Source organism: Aegilops tauschii, chromosome 4, assembly GCF_002575655.3.
Source record: "Aegilops tauschii subsp. strangulata cultivar AL8/78 chromosome 4, Aet v6.0, whole genome shotgun sequence".
In the NCBI taxonomy this organism is placed as follows: domain Eukaryota; kingdom Viridiplantae; phylum Streptophyta; class Magnoliopsida; order Poales; family Poaceae; genus Aegilops; species Aegilops tauschii.
In genome coordinates, this window is record NC_053038.3 from 195573560 (window position 1) to 195586710 (window position 13151).

A 13151-nucleotide genomic window follows, 5' to 3' on the forward strand; every position below is an offset into this window, starting at 1 on the left:
GAATGACGTGATTGACATGACCCATTACGTTAGCTTAGCACCCGATCGTTTAGTATGTTGTTATTGCTTTCTTCATGACTTATACATGTTCCTATGACTATGAGATTATGCAACTCCCGTTTACCGGAGGAACACTTTGTGTGCTACCAAACATCACAACGTAACTGGGTGATTATAAAGGTGCTCTACAGGTGTCTCCAAAGGTACTTGTTGGGTTGGCGTATTTCGAGATTAGGATTTGTCACTCCGATTGTCGGAGAGGTATCTCTGGGCCCACTCGGTAATGCACATCACTATAAGCCTTGCAAGCATTGTGACTAATGAGTTAGTTGCGAGATGATGTATTACGGAACGAGTAAAGAGACTTGCCGGTAACGAGATTGAACTAGGTATCGAGATACCGACGATCGAATCTCGGGCAAGTAACATACCGATGACAAAGGGAACAACGTATGTTGTTATGCGGTCTGACCGATAAAGATCTTCGTAGAATATGTGGGAGCCAATATGGGCATCCAGGTCCCGCTATTGGTTATTGACCGGAGAGGTGTCTCGGTCATGTCTACATAGTTCTCGAACCCAAAGGGTCCGCACGCTTAAAGTTACGATGACAGTTATATTATGAGTTTATGTGATTTGATGTACCGAAGGTTGTTCGGAGTCCCGGATGTGATCACGGACATGACGAGGAGTCTCGAAATGGTTGAGACGTAAAGATTGATATATTGGACGACTATATTCGGACACCGGAAGTGTTCCGGAGAAGTTTCGGATTAAACCGGAGTGCCGGAGGGTTACCGGAACCCCCCGGGGAAGTATTGGGCCTTGGTGGGCCTTGAGGGGAGAGAGAGGGCAGCAGCCAGGAGGTGGCGTGCCCCCTCCCAAGGGGAGTCCTAGTTGGACTAGGAGAGGGGGGTGCAGCCCCCTTTCCCTCTCCCTCTCCCTCTCTTTCCTTCCCCCCTTCTTTCCTAGTAGGACTAGGAAAGGGGAGTCCTACTCCTACTAGGAGGAGGAGGAGGACTCCCCCTCTCTCCTTGGCGCGCCTAGGGCAGCCGGCCTCCCCCTTGCTCCTTTATATACGGGGGCAGGGGGGCACCTAAGAACACACTTGATATACGATATTTTAGCCGTGTGCGGTGCCCCCCTCCACCAGATTACACCTCGATAATACCGTCGCGGAGCTTAGGCGAAGCCCTGCGTCGGTGGAACATCATCATCGTCACCACGCCGTTGTGCTGACGAAACTCTCCCTCAACACTCGGCTGGATCGGAGTTCGAGGGACGTCATCGAGCTGAACGTGTGTAGAACTTGGAGGTGCCGTACGTTCGGTACTTGATCGGTCGGATCGTGAAGACGTACGACTACATCAACCGCGTTGTGATAACGCTTCCGCTGTCGGTCTACGAGGGTACGTGGACAACACTCTCCCCTCTCGTTGCTATGCATCACCATGATCTTGCGTGTGCGTAGGAATTTTTTTGAAATTACTACGTTCCCCAACAGTGGCATCCAATAAGTTCTATAGCTGCAAGATGGAAGAGAATAGTTCTGTCAGTGAGCATATACTCAGAATGTCTGGGTATAATAATCACTTGATTCAACTGGGAGTTCAACTTGCGGATGATTGCGTCATTGACAGAATTCTTCAATCACTGCCACCAAGCTACAAGAGCTTCGTGATGAACTATAACATGCAAGGGATGAATAAGACGATTCCCGAGCTCTTCGCAATGCTAAAGGCAGCAGAGGTAGAAATCAAAAAGGAGCATCAAGTGTTGATGGTCAGTAAAACCACTAGTTTCAAGAAAAAGGGCAAAGGGAAGAAGAAAGGGAACTTCAAGAAGAACAACAAGCAAGTTGCTGTTCAGGAGAAGAAATCCAAGTCTGGACCTAAGCCTGAAACTGAGTGCTTCTACTGCAAGCAGACTGGCCACTGGAAGCGGAACTGCCCCAAGTATTTGGCGGATAAGAAGGATGGCAAGGTTAACAATGGTTTATGTGATATACATGTTATTGATGTGTACCTTACTAATACTCGCAGTAGCACCTGGGTATTTGATACTGGTTCTGTTGCCAATATTTGCAACTTGAAACAGGGGCTACGGATTAAGCGAAGTTTGGCTAAGGACGAGGTGACGATGCACGTGGGAAATGGTTCCAAAGTCGATGTGATCGCCGTCGGCACGCTACCTCTACATCTACCTTCGGGATTAGTTTTAGACCTAAATAATTGTTATTTGGTGCCAGCGTTGAGCATGAACATTATATCTGGATCTTGTTTAATGCGAGACGGTTATTCATTTAAATCAGAGAATAATGGTTGTTCTATTTATATGAATAATATCTTTTATGGTCATGCACCCTTGAAGAGTGGTCTATTTTAATGAATCTCGATAGTAGTGATACACATATTCATAATGTTGAAGCCAAAACATGCAGAGTTAATAATGACAGTGCAACTTATTTGTGGCACTGCCGTTTGGGTCATATCGGTGTAAAGCGCATGAAGAAACTCCATACTGATGGAATTTTGGAATCACTTGATTTTGAATCACTTGGTACTTGCGAACCGTGCCTTATGGGCAAGATGACCAAAACACCGTTCTCCCGAACTATGGAGAGAGCAACAGATTTGTTGGAAATCATACATACAGATGTATGTGGTCCGATGAATATTGAGGCTCGTGGCGGATATCGTTATTTTCTCACCTTCACAGATGATTTGAGCAGATATGGGTATATCTACTTAATGAAACATAAGTCTGAAACATTTGAAAAGTTCAAAGAATTTTAGGCTGAAGTTGAAAATCATCATAACAAGAAAATAAAATTCCTACGATCTGATCGTGGAGGAGAATATTTGAGTTACGAGTTTGGTCTACATTTGAAACAATGCGGAATAGTTTCGCAACTCACGCCACCCGGAACACCACAGCGTAATGGTGTGTCCGAACGTCGTAATCGTACTTTATTATATATGGTGCGAACTATGATGTCTCTTTCTGATTTACCGCTATCGTTTTGGGGTTATGCTTTAGAGACTGCTGCATTCACTCTAAATAGGACACCATCGAAATCCGTTGAGACGACGCCTTTTGAACTATGGTTTGGCAAGAAACCAAAGTTGTTGTATCTTAAAGTTTGGGGTTGCGATGCTTATGTGAAGAAACTTCAACCTGATAAGCTCGAACCTAAATCGGAGAAATGTGTCTTCATAGGATACCCAAAGGAGACTGTTGGGTACACCTTCTATCACAGATCCGAAGGCAAGATATTCGTTGCTAGAAATGGATCCTTTCTAGAGAAGGAGTTTCTCTCGAAAGATGTGAGTGGGAGGAAAGTAGAACTTGATGAGGTAACTGTACCTGCTCCCTTATTGGAAAGTAGATCATCGCAGAAATCAGTTTCTGCGACACCTACACCAAGTAGTGAGGAAGTTAATGATAATGATCATGAAACTTCAGATCAAGTTATTACTGAACTTCGTAGGTCAACTAGATCAAGATCCGCACCAGAGTGGTACGGTAATCCTGTTCTGGAGGTCATGTTACTAGACCATGGCGAACCTACGAACTATGAAGAAGCGATGGTGAGCCCAGATTCTGCAAAATGGCTTGAAGCCATGAAATCCGAGATGGGATCCATGTATGAGAACAAATTATGGACTTTGGTTGACTTGCCCGATGGTCGGCAAGCCATTGAAAATAAATGGATCTTCAAGAAGAAGATTGACGCCGATGGTAATGTTACTGTCTATAAAGCTCGACTTGTTGCGAAAGGTTTTCGACAAGTTCAAGGGATTGACTACGATGAGACCTTCTCACCTGTAGCTATGCTTAAGTCTGTCTGAATCATGTTAGCAATTGCCGCATTTTATGATCATGAAATTTGGCAAATGGATGTCAAAACTGCGTTCCTGAATGGATTTCTGGAAGAAGAGTTGTATATGATGCAACCGGAAGGTTTTGTCGATCCAAAGGGAGCTAATAAAGTGTGCAAGCTCCAGCGATCCATTTATGGACTGGTGCAAGCCTCTCGGAGTTGGAATAAACGCTTTGATAGTGTGATCAAAGCATTTGGTTTTATACAGACTTTTGGAGAAGCCTGTATTTACAAGAAAGTGAGTGGGAGCTCGATAGCATTTCTGATATTATATGTGGATGACATATTACTGATTGGAAATGATATAGAATTTCTGGATAGCATAAAGGGATACTTGAATAAGAGTTTTTCAATGAAAGACCTCGGTGAAGCTGCATATATATTAGGCATTAAGATCTATAGAGATAGATCAAGACGCTTAATTGGACTTTCACAAAGCACATACCTTGACAAAGTTTTGAAGAAGTTCAAAATGGATCAAGCAAAGAAAGGGTTCTTGCCTGTACTACAAGGTGTGAGATTGAGTAAGACTCAATGCCCGACCACTGCAGAAGATAGAGAGAAGATGAAAGATGTTCCCTATGCTTCTGCCATAGGCTCTATCATGTATGCAATGCTGTGTACCAGACCTGATGTGTCCCTAGCTATAAGTTTAGCAGGGAGGTACCAAAGTAATCCAGGAGTGGATCACTGGACAGCGGTCAAGAACATCCTGAAATACCTGAAAAGGACTAAGGATATGTTTCTCATATATGGAGGTGACAAAGAGCTCATCGTAAGGGGTTACGTTGATGCAAGCTTTGACACTGATCCAGACGATTTGAAATCGCAAACCGGATACGTATTTACATTGAACGATGGAGCTATCAGTTGGTGCAGTTCCAAGCAAAGTGTCATGGCGGGATCTACGTGTGAAGCGGAATACATAGCTGCTTCGGAAGCAGCAAATGAAGGAGTCTGGATGAAGGAGTTCATATCCGATCTAGGTGTCATACCTAGTACATCGGGACCAATGAAAATCTTTTGTGATAATACTGGTGCAATTGCCTTAGCAAAGGAATCCAGATTTCACAAGAGAACCAAGCACATCAGAAGATGCTTCAATTCCATCCGGGATTTAGTCCAGGTGGGAGACATAGAAATTTGCAAGATACATACGGATCTGAATGTAGCAGACCCGTTGACTAAGCCTCTTCCACGAGCAAAACATGATCAGCACCCAGACTCCATGAGTGTAAGAATCATTACTATGTAATCTAGATTATTTAATCTAGTGCAAGTGGGAGACTGAAGGAAATATGCCCTAGAGGCAATAATAAAGTATTATATATTTCCTTATATCATGATAAATGTTTATTATTCATGCTAGAATTGTATTAACCGGAAACATAATACATGTGTGAATACATAGACAAACAGAGTGTCACTAGTATGCCTCTACTTGACTAGCTCGTTAATCAAAGATGGTTATGTTTCCTAGCCATAGACATGAGTTGTCATTTGATTAACGGGATCACCTCATTAGGAGAATGACGTGATTGACATGACCCATTACATTAGCTTAGCACCCGATCGTTTAGTATGTTGCTATTGCTTTCTTCATGACTTATATATGTTCCTATGACTATGAGATTATGCAACTCCCGTTTACCGGAGGAACACTTTGTGTGCTACCAAACGTCACAACGTAACTGGGTGATTATAAAGGTGCTCTACAGGTGTCTCCAAAGGTACTTGTTGGGTTGGCGTATTTCGAGATTAGGATTTGTCACTCCGATTGTCGGAGAGGTATCTCTGGGCCCACTCGGTAATGCACATCACTATAAGCCTTGCAAGCATTGTGACTAATGAGTTAGTTGCGAGATGATGTATTACGGAACGAGTAAAGAGACTTGCCGGTAACGAGATTGAACTAGGTATCGAGATACCGACGATCGAATCTCGGGCAAGTAACATACCGATGACAAAGGGAACAACGTATGTTGTTATGCGGTCTGACCGATAAAGATCTTCGTAGAATATGTGGGAGCCAATATGGGCATCCAGGTCCCGCTATTGGTTATTGACCGGAGAGGTGTCTCGGTCATGTCTACATAGTTCTCGAACCCAAAGGGTCCGCACGCTTAAAGTTACGATGACAGTTATATTATGAGTTTATGTGATTTGATGTACCGAAGGTTGTTCGGAGTCCCGGATGTGATGACGGACATGACGAGGAGTCTCGAAATGGTCGAGATGTAAAGATTGATATATTGGACGACTATATTCGAACACCGGAAGTGTTCCGGAGAAGTTTCGGATTAAACCGGAGTGCCGGAGGGTTACCGGAACCCCCCGGGGAAGTATTGGGCCTTGGTGGGCCTTGAGGGGAGAGAGAGGGCAGCAGCCAGGAGGTGGCACGCCCCCTCCCAAGGGGAGTCCTAGTTGGACTAGGAGAGGGGGGCGCAGCCCCCTTTCCCTCTCCCTCTCCCTCTCTTTCCTTCCCCCCTTCTTTCCTAGTAGGACTAGGAAAGGGGAGTCCTACTCCTACTAGGAGGAGGACTCCCCCTCTCTCCTTGGCGCGCCTAGGGCAGCCGGCCTCCCCCTTGCTCCTTTATATACGGGGGCAGGGGGGCACCTAAGAACACACTTGATATACGATATTTTAGCCGTGTGCGGTGCCCCCCTCCACCAGATTACACCTCGATAATACCGTCGCGGAGCTTAGGCGAAGCCCTGCGTCGGTGGAACATCATCATCGTCACCACGCCGTCGTGCTGACGAAACTCTCCCTCAACACTCGGCTGGATCGGAGTTTGAGGGACGTCATCGAGCTGAACGTGTGTAGAACTTGGAGGTGCCGTACGTTCGGTACTTGATCGGTCGGATCGTGAAGACGTACGACTACATCAACCGCGTTGTGATAACGCTTCCGCTGTCGGTCTACGAGGGTACGTGGACAACACTCTCCCCTCTTGTTGCTATGCATCACCATGATCTTGCGTGTGCGTAGGAATTTTTTTGAAATTACTACGTTCCCCAACATCCGCAAGAGAGGTCGCACTCTTTCGTGTCTGCTTACGTTATGCATCGCTTAATATTACATGCTACTTTATCGTCCTATTCATCGATTAGACTCTGAGTCAGCTCCAAACTAAAGGTCAAACTTGAGTTTTTAAATGGTTGTGGGGTACATATCGGGGTCGCTATCAATAGTATCTATCTACTATCTGGTTAATCTCCGGTGTCTACTATGAGCTTCATGTTGGGTGGGAAACAAACAGTAAAGAAGCCATTATCTGTATTTTTTAACTGAAGCCATTATCTGCCTGCTATTATTGGTTTTGGGTCTATCCACAGGTTGCTACCATCACTCTGGATTTCTGCATGCACTCCTTACATAATCTCACTATGTTTTATTCCTATGCATGATAGTTATTGTAAACAATGGAACTGAACATGTAGAGCAAAAGAGACGAGCCTTGCATGGCAATAAAATTTCATGCAGACGCCGCTCCATGGTAGGCGCAAAGGCAGCCCCCCTCCACGCATTTCGGATTGTAATCGACAAGAAGATATCTGTTCTGAGGGGGATTCAAAAGGAGAAGACAACTCCTATTTACCCCCTGAGGTCTTCGCTCTAACTTGGCAGGCTGATGTTGGTTATATCATGCATATGGTGTCTTGCATTGCTTACTTTATACATCAAATATGTCATCTGCTTAGTTTAGACATCCTTTGTGCGAATGCCATCTGTTTAGTTTATTCATCGTTTATGTGAATTATGCAACGCCATCTTGTTTAGCCAGGCATCATATATGTGAATTTTGCAATGCCATCCTGCTTAGCCAGTCATCTTATATGTAAATTATATCAGGCCATCCTTTTTTTTCGTTACATATTACATTTGTCAACAATGTTAGTACATTCAACTGCTCTTCGTGTGCATCAGCCATTTGACACGGTGATGGCAAATTCTGGAGTGAAAACAAGGTCTTCAGAGCAGACTATGCTATCTGACGAAGCGCATATCTCGCTGGTTACGGATAGCTCCTCAGAGGAGGATTCAGAGACAGATGACCAGTCCTATCCCCGAGGTGTATGCTCTAACTTGGCAGGGTTATGTTGCTCATATTGTGCGTATGGTGTCTCGCATTGCTATGTCATTTGATTAGTTTAGACATGCTTTGTGTGAATGCCACCTGTTCAGTGTCTAATTACCATATATGTGAATTATGCATTGCCATCTTGTTGCAAGACATTATATATGTGAATTATACAATGCTATCTTGTTGCAAAGGGATTATATATGTGAATTATGCAATGCCATGCTGTTTAGCCAATCATCATGTATGTGAATTATATCATGCTATCATTTTTTTGTATTACGTGTTCCATTTGTCGACAACGTTTGTATATTCAACTACTCTTCCTGTGCATCAGCCATTTGAAGCTGTGATGGAAGTATCTGGAGTGAAAACAAGGTATTCAGAGCAGACAATGCTACCTGCTGAAGCAGACATCTTGCTGGTTACCGAGAGCTCCTTAGAGGAGGATTCAGAGACTGATGACCAGTCCTATTTCCCCCCTGAAGTCTATGCTCAGACTTGGCAGGGTTATATTACCCATGTCATGCATGTTGTCTTGCATTGCTTAGTTTTTACATCATATATGGATTGCCATCTGCTTACTTGCTTACTATATAAATCATATATTTGAATTATATCATGCCATCATGTTTACATAGTACATACACATCATCTATCTAAGTTATGGCATGGCAACCCATTTAATAAAGACATCATATAGTTATATCATCTCATCCTGTTTAGTGTTTACAGTCATCATATTTTGAATTATGGCATTCTATCCGTGAGTGTATGTGAATTATGGCATGCCAACCTATTTAATAAACACATTATATAGTTATGTCATGTCATCCTGTTTACATAGTCTCATATTTTGAACTATGTCTTTCCATCTTTTTTAGTTAGCCATCATAATGTGAAATTGTGTCATGCTATCCTGTTTAGTTAGCCATCATATATGTGAAATTGTGTCATGCTATCCTGTTTGGTTAGACAACATAAATATGAATTATTTCATGCCCTCTTTTATTCCCCAGTATCCATTGCACCTATCTATCATACAATGTCTATACTTTCAATTACTTTTCTTGTTTATCAGCCATTTGAATTGGAGAGCGTGATGGCAGTATCTAAGGGAGTAACAACACGGTCTTCAGAAAAGATAGTGCTACCAGTTGATGCAGATAGAACCACGGTTGTACTTGCCCAAGGACCAGATCCACCACACATAACCTAGACTCTCACAGATTGTACCCCTACCCAGTTGGACAGAGAACCAGCTACACCCCTTCTAACCCCAACCCGGCAGATAGTAACCCAGTTCCAGTTGACACAGCACCGTCTCCACCACAGAGCACCCAAACACGAGCAGTTAGTAAGGGAACTGTAGTGCCCAAAGCACGAGGACCACCACTCTGAATCCCAACTCAACGCTTAAAGGAGAAGAAGATTTGTTCTCAGGTCAGGTTCTGTAGCTATGGTACATACTCCTTTGCTCTTGCATTACTGTATTTACTCATACCAACTATTTTCAATTTTGAAGGATGGAATTGAAACTCCAATGGCGCAACAGGTATGTTTTAAACCTGTTTCTTTAACTGGTTTGCTGTTGTAACCTGCTCTATGTTGATTTCAGTTTCAATTGAATAAACAGTTATGTTCTCATGTCATGCACATTACAAGTGTTGTTATTGCTCTATAGTTACCCACACTTATATTCTGTCTATTCTGCTTTGTCTTGAACAAATATTATTTGAACTGTGTCTCTATCTTGATTTGGCAACAAAAACTAGAATGATATAGACCATAAAGTGACCATGGTACATAGATATATGTTTGTTTCATGTTCTTATCCTATCCACTTTACTACTGAACTCATTTACCAAAATGAGTCTCATATACAACATGGTAAACATGTGATGTGTCTGCTTGTTTCTCTTTTAGAATGCGGACAAAATATTGGAGAACAGTACTGCGTTATCCAATGGTAAAGGAAGTAATGCAGATAAGGTTCAAGATAGTGAGACATCCCTGTTGGTCTCCAAGAAAGCTGATAAAAACTATCTTGACGACAGTGAGGGAACCCAAAAGTCCTGTCTTGATGTAGTGTTCGAGTTACTGGCCACTACTGCTGGCACAAGCTCTTCGAACTCGCTGCCTGAATCAGTTCGTCTTCTTGAGTCTCAACTTCAAGTTGAAAGACATCGATCAGATGTGCTGCGACAGGAAGCTGAATGACTGAGGAAGTCCCTGCAGAATTCAGATGCATATTTACTGGTGCAACAGCAAGCGCTGGAGGATTTAAGCGCCAAACAAGAGAAAGTTAATAAGCTTGCTAAGCATCTTGCCAGCATTATGGGTACCCAGGATATTGTTTCTTGAGATCTTCTGAAGTGGTTTCAGTTCTGGATTTGTTTTGCTGCGGCGTTTATTTGCGCTGGTCGCCAACTTTGACAACCAGTGTATATGATATGCTGCTTTGTTCCCTATATTTGCACTGGTGGCGAACTTTGATGCCCAGTGGATGTAATATGTGTAATAGCCGTGATAGCCTAGCGTTAGTTGCTTGCTTATTTATTTCCTTGTTGTCTTGTTTATTTGTTTGCTTGTAGTCATTGCAGTTCTTTTTCTGCGGTTAGCTAGTGGCTGCAATAACCTATTTTTTAAAACTAGGCCACAATAACCATGGGCAAATATTTACTGTAGTGACACTGGGCCTCCTACTGGCCGTAGAAACAGTGGGCCTTCTATGGGCCGTAGAAACAATGGGCCTTCTACGGGCCGTAGAAACAATGGGCCTTCTGCGGGCCGTATCATCAATGGGCCTTATACGGGCCATATGATCGATTGGCCAAACATGGGCCAAACAGACCGCATTATGGCCGTAAACGGTCTAGAGTTGGAATCGTCCGTTCATGGGCCAACCATAACGGGCCATCGTTAATAGGTCGTATTTGATGACGCTATGAAAACGGCCCAACGTATTAACAGACCGCAAACGGGTCGACTGTAACCACGGGCTAAATTTGGCCCACAAGCAGAAAATCACAGTAACGGCCGTAAGTAAACGAATGTTGGAAATGAGCCCAAGAATAAATGGGCTCTGAGAAGGCCGAAAGATAACATGGGCTGGAAACGGCCCAACAGAATAACGGGCCGTTAATGGGTATAAAGTGATACACTGTTCATTATGGGCCAGTTTCACCACGGGCCGTTAACGGGTGTAAAGTGATACACTGTTCATTACGGGCCAGTTTCACCACGGGCCGTTAATAGGTCAAGAGTTACATAGGGCCTCATATGGGCCGAAAGACATCATGGGCCATACATGCGCCAGAAGTGAAAACGGGCTGGAATCATATTGGATGGCCCAGATGACACTACTGGGCCTAATTCGGATAGGGCGTAACGGGCCTTGGGTTAGCGGGCTGTAAATGGGCTATATGCGAACAGGCCGTTAACAGGCTTTCCATGGGCCGGCCCGCCACCTTTTGACCCAAACGGGCCGGCCTTTACACAGGAATGGGCCTCTGTTGGGCCATGCCACGTGTCGACGTATCATAGGTGCCTTCCGTCCAATGAGTGGATGACATCTGTCCCAACGATGAGCCGACACGTGTTTCCTCCAGCCAATGATGATTTTACACGTGGAAAATCCCCATTGGTCGGGGTTGTTAACGGATCCAAAACCCGACCCGATAGCTTAACGACGTTCCGTTACGGTGGAGGCCATGTGTCGGTCACCCTTGACGAAAGCACTTCTGTGACGCGTGATTTATCGTCATGGAAGTGTACACTTCCGTGATGATAATTTTGGCAATGTCATGGAACACTTCTACGACAACACATGTATGACTATCTTGATTCTGTCATAAATTTGTCATGGATGTACATGCATGATAGAAAACGCGACCTACTGTGACAAACACGTATCATCACGGAAGTGTTTTTTTTGTAGTGCCCCGAACCCACAATGTTGCCTCATTCCCGTAAAACCAAGCGGCCCAAACATATCAAGGAGTCGACTCGAACTCAATCCCTCTCCCGTTTACTACGACGTGGCCCCGCACGCCATAGTACTCCTACAAACCCTACCGCCGCACGCATCATCGGTTTTCTTCAAGAGGACGAGGGAGAAGCGGATTTGTAGTGGAGGCGCTTTAAAAAAATGGATTTGTAGTGGAGGCCCCTACCCTAGGGTGCCCTAGGTAGCCGCCGCACGCATCATTGGTTTTCTTTTTTCTTTATGCTCTTGCACCCTAGAGTGAAATGATGGTTGCTTCGTCCGTCCAACTTAATGCGGGAAAGGTGGGGCTTTGTGATTTGACCCCTCATCGCTCATTTACTACTACTGCGGCGCTACGACCGGGGTGCCTCCATGTCCAACCGCTGCTCCGAACTGTAATTTGGTGCATCGCATGTGGAACAAGACGGTGGATGAGCCACATGTCGGCCAAAGGGGTCTTGTTAAGTGTATCACCATTTCGTGTGCGGACTGACCCTGGTTGAGTTAATACGCCAACACGACAGGAGCAGCCTACCACTTGGTTTTGCTCCCTGGTGAATCCCGACTATATTGATCTAAAAAGATACATACTGTACTACCCTCTCCGTCTCGGTTTATAGGGCGCGCACGTAGTTCTCGGTCATCCATCTGACTAACTAAATATGAGTTACTATGTCACAAAAAGTATATCATTCGATTCTTAAGCGGATGTAGTTTCTAAACATATACTGTTCATCACATATATAGCCAGTTAAATTATCAACCTAGAACGACGTGCATGCCCTGTAAACCGATACGGGGGAAGTAGAAAAAATGAGGTGATTTTACCGAGCGATGGGCGGGGGAGCATGGCTTGTCATGCGGTCCCACGTGTCATGATGTACCAAGGCGATGCGCGTGTCCCTCTTGAGGCAGAAGCAATACTACGTTGTTTTCTTGAAGGAGATGATGGCGAAGTGAAGTGTGAAATAATGGTTGCTTCGTCCGTCTGGGAAGGTGCGGCATTGTGATTTGACATCTCATTGCTCATTACTATTACTGGGCGGTACGACTGGGGTGCGTCCCCCTGCTGTTCTGCACTATTATTTGGTGCATGACACGTCGACCCGGTTGCTATATGTCCCACTTGTCGGCGAGAGGAAGTACAGAATTCATGAAAGCGAGCGTCGACGGAGGAGTACAAGACACGACTTGG